We start from the raw sequence: 10238 nt of genomic DNA, 5'->3' as shown, positions 1-10238 counted from the left end.
TAATTGACAAAAACAAACTACATTGTCACCAGAAGAGCAATACAAAATGTACAAGTGATATATTAAAATCATCTTTCCAGCTTGAATTTCAATGATGCATTGGGGCAACGATTTTGTGAGAAACATCTTCACCCTTAAATAAAGATTTTCTTAATTCCTTACCTGTGTGCTAATTAGATATCACCTTGTTTTCACATTAAACAGACTTCCACATGAGAAAGCAGCAAGGATGCAGTGGCGTTAATGTTTCCTGGTGTCAACCTGTATTATTTCAGTAGATATTGAAATGACGATGCATCTTGCTGCCTTTCCAATGAAGCAAGTTTAATTTAGTAATAGGTGAAAAACCATCCCTACAAAGGTGTTAATCAGATACTTGGCTTTGTGGACACTTTTCAGAGAACAAATTTGTTAGCATAAAAATAAAGCCAGAAAATGAAGAGCTGTTTAATCACTCAATTGGATTTTTTTGCCAGCATATTTCTTTTTCTCTGCAACCCACTGCTAAATTGTGCTTCCTAGCTGTTTTTTTTTATAAAATCACTTAATCAAATCTAACTCTGATTACATCAGAGAAGGCCAAGTACCCTACACCACAAGAGGGGGTTTGAAATTTTGACTTGTCTACTTAAAGATCACCAAAATCTGATAACAAGGTAAATTACGTCCCTGGGTGGGATTGAACCACCAACCTTTTGGATAATAACCGAACACGCTAACTGATTGCGCCACAGAGACACTTTGCAAACGTACATTCTGACAAACGCTAATAAGCATTCATCTAGAACGTTTCCTAGAAAAACTTTAAAAAGTCAATAATCTGGAGAGTTTTTGTAAGATGTTTCTTCCATCAATCAACGAAGAACATTCAAGCTGATTTCTTGCAGCAGCTGGGCACTGTAACAGCTCCAGAGCTGCTCTTTAAGGCAACTAAAAGGGTGTGGGCCCTGCAGCACTACCTGTAGTTCGCATTGTGCGTTGGAAGGCACAAAGTAAGCAGACGGGAGAAGTCAGGATAGTGCGCAAGGGCATAGAAGGGAGCGGCTCAAGAAAAGAGAAGTGGAAACAGACAGCAAACTAGGCTGGAGAGAGACCTGAGACAAAGAGATCTGAATTATACGAGAGCCGACCAGGGGAAACACAAATTATGCAGTCAAGTTTCCCACATTTGGGGAAATCACAGGGGCAGCACACCCAGAGTGCAATGGGTGAGCCTTGCCCTGGGAGAAGCACCTACATGATCATAGTATCTCACCTGGCAGGTAAGTAGGAGTTGGGCTAGAGCTGCGAAGGGTCGCTGCTCGGGTACCCCCCTGTCAAGTGAAGGAGATAAAATTGAGGCAGCACAAGGGAACTCTCGAAAGAAGAACAAGGCTAGAGGAAGATCTGAGACAAAGAAATCTGATTTTTACCAGAGTTGACCAGAAGAAAGCACAAACACAGTCCCCCACTACCACAAATAATGCAGTTGAGTTTCCCACATTTGGGGAAATCACAGGGGTCAGCATACCCAGAATGCAATGAATGAACCTCACCCTGGGAGAACAATCTTCATGACCATGGTATCTCCTATGCAAAATAAGTATGATTTGGGATAGGGCTGGGGAGGGCCGCTGCTCAGGCACATCTCTGTCAAGTAAAGGAGATTCAACTGAGGCAGCACAAGGGAACTCTCATCTGGGGACAACAACTGCAGGGAGAACACATATTTTCAGATGAACATGGGAGGGCAGAAGGCTGCCTAATACTGAAGCACCCCCAAACAACAAACCAAATGCAACAACTAGTGCAAGCATTCCTGGGGGAAGGCCTGCAGCAGATGGATTTGCATATGGTGATGTCATCCAAGCAGTGGGTCAAAGTTGGCTTCAACCCTCGTCTGCATATGAAAAGAAAAAAGGGATGTGCAGGGCATGGCGTCCTTTTGTGGCGCTTGGATGACCCCTAATTTGCATTAAACATCTCCACCCTCCTTCGGTGTGGGGCTCATGTTGGCTATGCCCCAGCCCCTGAAGCAGATGAGAGTTCCCTTGTGCTGCCTCAGTTGAATCTCCTTTACTTGACAGAGATGTGCCTGAGCAGCGGCCCTCCCCAGCCCTATCCCAAATCATACTTATTTTGCATAGGAGATACCATGGTCATGAAGATTGTTCTCCCAGGGTGAGGTTCATTCATTGCATTCTGGGTATGCTGACCCCTGTGATTTCCCCAAATGTGGGAAACTCGACTGCATTATTTGTGGTAGTGGGGGACTGTGTTTGTGCTTTCCTCTGGTCAGCTCTGGTAAAAGCCAGATTTCTGTGTCTCAGATCTTCCTCTAGCCTTGTTCTTCTTTCGAGAGTTCTCTTGTGCTGCCTCAGTTGGATCTCCTTCACTTGACAGGGGGGTGCCCGAGCAGCGACCGCTCATATCGCTCAGTGACGTCACGCCCCCGCCAGCCCTGCATGAAGGTCGTGGACGACAGTCCACATCCTTCCTGCATGCCCTACCGACAGCGAAGATTGTTGCCGACCCGCGGGGCCGCGCATCGTTTGTCGCTGGCTGCATACACACTTAACGATAAAATGAGCGACGTCGCTCATTAAATCGTTAAGTGTGTACGGACCTTAAACAATTTGGTTTGGTTAATAAAATAATTTTGCACAGAACAGTGATGTTATACGAACATTTTCATTAAACATTTAAAAAATCAAATGTTTATTCTTACAGTGAAATTTTACATTTCTGAATAAAAAAAATAAATTTAAAAAAAGCGATGAAATTCCATAGACAAAAAACCTTATGGTTTCACATGTCCCATTAAGGCTTCTTAGACATGATCGAAATTTCAGAAACCTGTTGTAACTCTTCCACTCAAACTCCAAAAAGCAATGAAATTCCGATCATTAAGGCTGACGCCTTAATGGACGTGTTCCTTGCGCAATACAGATATGGTATGCCATCACAGCCTGTGGGTAAGTGCAGATTCAGCACTCTCACAGAGTGAGATTGCTGTCACTCACACAATGGTGGAGCTGCTAATTCACAGATGTGTGTGCTCATTGGAATACACACATGCAGTCTATGCAACTGAAGGTCTGAGCGGAAGACAAAGCTGCTCAGATGAGGTAAGAGTGTTGTTGATTGGAGGGAGGAGAGCGGTGTGGATGGGGGAACAGAAGTGTGTGGATAGAGGGAACACTAAGCAGCACTAATGGGGGGGACAGAGAAACACAGGGGGTAATTCAGACCGCAGCAGCAGCAGCGATTGCAGTCTGAATTAGTTTGTGAGGTGCGCACGTGCAATGGCCGCACTGCGCGTGCGTACCCCAGGAGCCCAGTGAGATGCTATCACCCTGCCTGATTGATAGGCAGAGGTGGTTGCGGGGAAGGAGGGGGGCGTGCAAACAGCGTTAGAATGCCATTGGCAGGGCATGGTCTGCACAACGGAGGCGTTTCCGGACAACTGGGGGGTGGGCTGTGGCGGTTATCCCCCTGCCAAGAGCGCAGGATCCACTAAATTTACCTTCAGGATGTCAGCTACATGAATAGGGTAAGAGTGGTGTGGATAGGGGGTAGATTAAGCAGCAAGTATGGGAAGGGAGACAGAGCGGTGCAGATGGGGGAAATGGTGCAGATGGGTTGAAAACACTGGCATGGATGGGTAGAAAACTGGTGCAGATGGGAGAGAAGACAGTGTGCCATGTACTGGAGGAGGCAGAGTGACGTTGAAGAAGGAAACACTGAGCAGCACAGAGAGAAGGAAACGGTGGTACAGACAATGCACAGGTGGGGAAAGACAGATGGTACAGATAAGTTAGTACAGACTAGCACAGATGGGAGAACACAGCAGTAGGGATTGGGGAAGACCGGGCAGCATGGGGGTGTATAGGGGAAGTAAGTGTAGATGCATAGACCGTAGATGGGGTATTATAGTTTAGCAATTAACCAAGATGTTTGAGGGAGCTAAATGTGTATACTAAGTGAGATGGATGTATGGAGTTAGAAGGATGTTGTAACAAGGTGGCTTTGTTGTGTTGACTGAATGGGATGGTTGTGGGCACTGCGTGGGATGGGAGCACCACAAAACTGCTCAGACCTTCAGTTGCATAGACTGCATGTGTGTATTCCAATGAGCACACAAATCTGTGAATTAGCAGCTCCACCATTGTGTGAGTGACAGCAATCTCACTCTGTGAGAGTGCTGAATCTGCACTTACCCACAGGCTGTGATGGCATACCATATCTGTATTGCGCAAGGAACACGTCCATTAAGGCGTCAGCCTTAATGATCGGAATTTCATTGCTTTTTGGAGTTTGAGTGGAAGAGTTACAACAGGTTTCTGAAATTTCGATCATGTCTAAGAAGCCTTAATGGGACATGTGAAACCGTAAGGTTTTTTGTCTATGGAATATATATATATATATATCACAAACATATATGATTCATACATATATCACACACACATACATGATACATACATGAGAAAGACCTGGGATGGTGATGAGGCCAGGGCCCCCTGCTGATGTTGCATTGAGGAAGGCAGTGTTCCAGGGCGGATGCCAGTCGGGGAGAGCGCCGCGCAGCCCGGGAAAAATACTGCTGAGGAGCTACATCTGGAAGAGCCCCTGGGAGGGAGAGTGCCACATGCCCCATCCTGCGCGGCAGACTCTGCAGGCCTGCACATGGGAAGGGAGGTCTCTGGCCACACATACTCACCCTTCTGCTGAAGCCCCGCTGCTGTCCCCATCAGCGATCTCCAGCGGGGAGCGGGGCCAGGATGAACCTCAACCTGTGAGAACTATCTTCATGATCAAGAGATCTCATATGCAAGATAAGTATGTGTTGGGATAGGGCTGGGGAGGGCGGCTGCTCGGGCACACCCCCGTCAAGTTAAGGAGATTTAACTGAGGAAGCACAAGGGAACTCTCGTCTGGGGACAACAACTGCAGGGAGAACACATCTTTTCAGATGAACATGGGAGGGCGGAAGGCTGCCTAATACTGAAGCACCCTCAGACATTAAACCATATGCAACAACTATTGCAATCATTCCTGGGGGAAGGTCTGCAGCAGACGGATTTGCATACGGTGATGTCATCCAAGCAGTGGGCCAAAGTTGGCTGGAACCCTCATCTGTATATGAAAAGAGAAAAGGGGCATGCAGGGCATGGCGGCCTTTTGCGGCGCTTGTATAACCCCAAGTTTGCATTAAACACCCCCACCCTCCTTCGGTGTGGGGCTCATGTTGGCCATGCCCAAGCCCCTGAAGCATTCAAGCTGATTTCTTGCAGCAGCTGGGCACTGTAACAGCTTCAGAGCTGCTCTACAAGACAAGTAAAAGGGTGTGGGCCCTGCAGCACCACCTGTAGTTTGCATACACACATATATAGGACAGCATCTCTTATATGCCCCAGGGTGAATAAAATAGTATCCTTGTCTAGGCTATCCATCCCCTCAGATAAGGTATTTGTCCATGCCGCTACAGCACTACACACCCAGGCCGACGCAATTGCCGGTCTGAGTAAGGTACCTGAATGTGTATAAATGGACTTCAGGGTAATCTCCTGTTTGCGGTCAGCACACTCTTTGAGGGTAGCCGTATCCTGGGACGGGAGGGCTACCTTCTTGGATAAGCGTGTTAATGCTTTGTCCACCCTAGGGGAGGATTCCCATCGTAACCTATCCGTTGATGGGAAAGGATACGCCATAAGAATCCTTTTGGAAATCTGCAGTCTTTTATCTGGAGATTCCCAAGCTTTTTCACATAACTCGTTCAGCTCGTGTGAGGGGGGAAAGGTTACCTCAGGCTTCTTACCCTTGTACATATGTACCCTCTTGTCAGCGACAGGGGGTTCCTCTGTGATGTGCAAAACATCTTTTATTGCCATAATCATAAATCGAATGGATTTTGCCAATTTTGGCTGTAACTTTGCATCATCGTAATCGACACTGGAGTCAGAATCCGTGTCGGTATCTGTGTCAACAATCTGGGATAGTGGGCGCTTATGAGACCCTGACAGTCCCTGCAACATAGGATCAGGCATGGGTTTAAACCCTGACTGTCCCAAAGCTTCTGCCTTGTCTAATCTTTTGTGCAATGAGTTTACACTAGCATTTAAAACATTCCACATATCCATCCAATCAGCTGTCGGCGGAGACACCACATTCATTTGCTCCCGCTCCTCTCTAATATAGCCTTCTTCCTCAGACATGTCGACACACGTGTACCGACACACTACACACACAGGGAATGCTTTTTCTGAAGACAGTTTCCCCACAAGGCCCTTTGGAGAGACAGAGAGAGAGTATGCCAGCACACCCCCCAGCGCTATATAACCCAGGAATAAAACAGTAACTTAATGTTTGCCCAGTAGTGCTGCTGTATGTAATTTGCGAATTATGTGCCCCCCCCCCCTCTTTTCAACCCTCTTGTCTAACGTGGTATAAGCAGGGTAGAGTCCGGGGAGCTTCCTCTCAGCGGTGCTGTGGAGAAAAAATGGCGCTGGTGAGTGCTGAGGGAGAAGCCCCGCCCCCTCGGAGGCGGGCTTCTGTCCCGCTTAAACTGTAAAATTGGTGGGGGCTTATACATATATAAAGTGCCCAGCTGTATATATGTTATATTTTTGCGAAAGAGGTTTATATTGCTGCCCAGGGCGCCCCCCCTGCGCCCTGCACCCTTACAGTGACCGGAGTATGTGAGGTGTATGGGAGCAAAGGCGCACAGCTGCAGTGCTGTGCGTTACCTCAGTGAAGATCATGAAGTCTTCTGCCGCCTCTGAAGTCTTCTTTTCTTCTCATACTCACCCGGCTTCTATCTTCCGGCTCTGCGAGGGGGACGGCGGCGCGGCTCTGGGACGGACGGCGAGGGTGAGATCCTGCGTACCAATCCCACTGGAGCTAATGGTGTCCAGTAGCCTAAGAAGCAGGACCTTGCAACTCAGAGAGTAGGGCTGCTTCTCTCCCCTCAGTCCCTCGATGAGGGAGTCTGTTGCCAGCAGTGCTCCCTGAAAATTAAAAACCTAACAAAATACTTTCTCTCAGAAAGCTCAGGAGAGCTCCTGAAAAGCACCCAGTCTCCACTGGGTACAGTATCAAACTGAGGTCTGGAGGAGGGGCATAGAGGGAGGAGCCAGTGCACACCCAGAACTAAAGTCTTTCTTAAAGTGCCCATGTCTCCTGCGGAGCCCGTCTATCCCCATGGTCCTTACGGAGTCCCCAGCATCCTCTAGGACGTTAGAGAAAATAGGATTTTAATACCTACCGGTAAATCCTTTTCTCTTAGTCCGTAGAGGATGCTGGGCACCCGTCCCAGTGCGTACTGTGTCTGCAGTTATTAAATGGCCCTTAACTCCAGAACATTTATGTGGAGATGAAAACATCCAAGGAAGACTTGACCATCTTCCTTGGATGTTTTCCCCCTGTGTGACTGCTCTCCAGCCTCGGAGGGTTGCATCCGTGGTCCCTAGGATCCCGTCCTGGATCCCGAACCATCGCCCCTCTAGGTGGTGAGAACTGTGCAGCCACCAATGGAGTGAGATTCTGGTCTTGGAAGACAGGATTATCCTCCGGTGCATGTGTAGGTGGGATCCGGACCACTTGTCCAACAGGTCCCACTGGAACACTCTGGCATGGAACCTGCCAAACTGAATGGCCTCGTAGGCCGCAACCATCTTCCCCAGCAACTGAATGCATTGATGGATTAACACTCTTGCTGGTTTCAGAATTTGTTTGACCAGACTCTGGATCTCCAGAGCCTTTCCACTAGAAGAAAACCTCTTCTGTGTCCAGTATCACTCCCAAAAACAACAACCGCGTCATTGGGACCAACTGCGATTTTGGCAAGTTTAGGAGCCAACCATGTTGTTGAAGAACTGTCAGGGAGAGTAGATGTTTTGCACCAACTGGTCCCTGGATCTCGCCTTTATCAGGAGATCATCCAAGTACGGGATAATTGTGACTCCTTGCTTGCGAAGGAGGACCATCATTTCCGCCATCACCCTGGTGAAAATCCTCGGAGCCGTGGACAGACCAAACGGCAACGTCTGAAATTGGTAATGACAATCCTGAATTGCAAACCTCAGGTAGCTTGATGCAGTGGCTAAATGGGAACATATAAGTAGGCATCCTTTATGTCTACCAAAACCATGAAATCTCCTTTATCCCCCGGACTGGAGATCACTACCCTGAGAGATTCCATCTTGAAATTGAATTTCTTTAGGTAGAAATTAAGGGATTTCAGATTTAAGATTGGTCTGACTGAGCCGTCCGGCTTCGGGACCACGAAGAGGCTTGAATAAAAACCTTCTCCCTGCTGACTAAGGCTGATTTGAACAATCGGTGAGGGGGAACGTCTTGAAACCCCAGTTTGTACCCTTGGGACACTATTTGTAAAACCCACGAGTCCAGGTCCGAATGAATCTAGAACTGACTGAAGAGTTTTAGACGTGCCCCCCACTGGTGCGGGCTCCTGCAAGAGAGCCCCAGCGTCATGCAGTGGATTTGGCAGAAGCAGAGGACGATCTCTGCTCCTGCGATCTTGAAGAGGCTACAGACCTCTTCCCTCTTTTCCTTCCTCTACCTGCAAAGAAAGGGGAATCTTAACTTCTTGCATATCTATTGGGCCGAAATGACTGCGTCAGATAATGATGCGTCTTCATCCGTTGAGAGGGAACATAGGGCAAGAAGGATGACTTACCTGCGGGAGCTGCCGAGATCAAATTAACTAGGCCGTCGCCAAACAAGGCTTCACCTTCATAGGGAAGAGACTCCCTTTCTTCTTGGAGTCAGCATCAGCATTCCCTTGGTGAATCCACAATGCCCTCCTATCCGAGACTGCCATGAAATTGGCCCGTGAGCACTTGTGCCCGGTGTAGGATTTTTAAATATGTGTAGTTTACTGTATGCAAGGGTTTAAAACCTTTTAGGAACTGAGATCTAAGGTGTATTACATGTAGTTTAAAAAAAACAAAAAAGGTTTATTTTATGGCAGTAGTTTCCAAACTGGGGTTCTTGCACTGGTAGCATAGTTTGGTGGTCCAGGACCAATTAAAATTATTTATACTTTATTAAAGTGGCAAAACCATTCCCTCACAACATAACTGAACCTGAGGATGACATGCTATAAACACAATTTACTTAATTTTATATTTTTTTCTGAATTTCTCAATAAAAAAAACTTTGGCCTAGGGGTGCCGTGAAACAAATTTTGATACTCTAGGGCAGGGGTGTCAAACCCATGGGCCGCATGCCGCCCCCAATGCATCCTTTTGTGGCCCACAGGCCGAGGTCCGACAGGGGTCCTTTTGTGGCCCGATCACCTTGCTTAGAGCGAGGGCAGGAGAGTGCAGCCAGAGTCTTTGCTTTCTATGTGCGGCACCATCTTCCCGAAGAGATCACCGGGAAGATAGTGCCCCTTCCACTGGCTACAGCACAGGTATACTGGGGTGGGGTAGCAAACTGGGGGCCCCAATGGGCCCCTCCAGCAGTCCCTCTACCAAAACACGTCTTTTGGTGGTTTTGCGGTGTTGTTATAACTACATGGTGACGATACTGTAGCACAGAGATTTTCAACCATTTACAACTCACGTCACACAGAACAAGATTTAAATATTGACAAGGCACACTGAAATATAATGGTGATGCATGGTGCAGTATCGTGTCCTAGGATGTCATGTCGCAGCTTCTCCATAGGTAACGCCTGAACAGGCCCGGTGACAGGGGGGACAAAGGGGACACTTGTTCAGGGCTCCAAGTATTAAGAACAGAAATAATGGGGCCACAGTGCCAATATTGCTTTTTAAAGTGTATCCACCAACTGCTCAATTTAAGCAGGAAAACAATTAACAGGCCAACTAAACCCTCCCCCCCTCCTTTTACCCCATCACTTTGTCCAGTCCCTGTGGTCCATACTGTATTGCCATTATTATGCATTTTGCTGTGCTGGCCCTTTTCTGAATGTCCCTGCCACCGCCACCGAAGAGCTGGATAGCCCAGTATGAAAACCACCTGCCGGCCTCACTGACGGTCCGAGTCAAAGGCTCCATTTTTTTTAAAGATCCCTCTGCCAAGTTAAGGGGGGGTTGAGGGGGCCCCAGAGATATCAGTGTACTGGGCCCCGAGATTTCTGTTGCTGGCCCTGACCCTCAGGGGCGTATCTACCCCTTGGCCAGGATGGCACTTGCCAGGGGCACCATCCAGCTGTGCCAACCGTGGCTAAGGGATAGAGTTCTGCAGTCTCGAAAGGGCGCCATGGCAAT

At 47.9% G+C, this 10238-nt stretch overlaps 3 non-coding genes across 3 annotated transcripts; 1 reads left to right on the top strand and 2 right to left on the bottom strand.

The window, feature by feature from the left end:
• Positions 1-1107: 1107 nt before the first annotated feature.
• On the bottom strand, positions 1108-1270 carry LOC135001599 (U1 spliceosomal RNA). Its single transcript, XR_010202992.1, has one exon. It is a non-coding gene; the product is annotated as a U1 spliceosomal RNA (small nuclear RNA).
• Positions 1271-1422: 152 nt separating this feature from the next.
• On the bottom strand, positions 1423-1586 carry LOC135001598 (U1 spliceosomal RNA). Its single transcript, XR_010202991.1, has one exon. It is a non-coding gene; the product is annotated as a U1 spliceosomal RNA (small nuclear RNA).
• Positions 1587-2109: 523 nt separating this feature from the next.
• On the top strand, positions 2110-2273 carry LOC135001597 (U1 spliceosomal RNA). Its single transcript, XR_010202990.1, has one exon. It is a non-coding gene; the product is annotated as a U1 spliceosomal RNA (small nuclear RNA).
• The last annotated feature ends 7965 nt before the right edge of the window (positions 2274-10238 follow it).

This window comes from Pseudophryne corroboree, unplaced genomic scaffold (assembly GCF_028390025.1).
Source record: "Pseudophryne corroboree isolate aPseCor3 unplaced genomic scaffold, aPseCor3.hap2 scaffold_1658, whole genome shotgun sequence".
In the NCBI taxonomy this organism is placed as follows: domain Eukaryota; kingdom Metazoa; phylum Chordata; class Amphibia; order Anura; family Myobatrachidae; genus Pseudophryne; species Pseudophryne corroboree.
The sequence above is the reverse complement of the archived record's forward strand: the minus strand, read 5'-3'. Positions and strand labels throughout refer to the sequence as shown.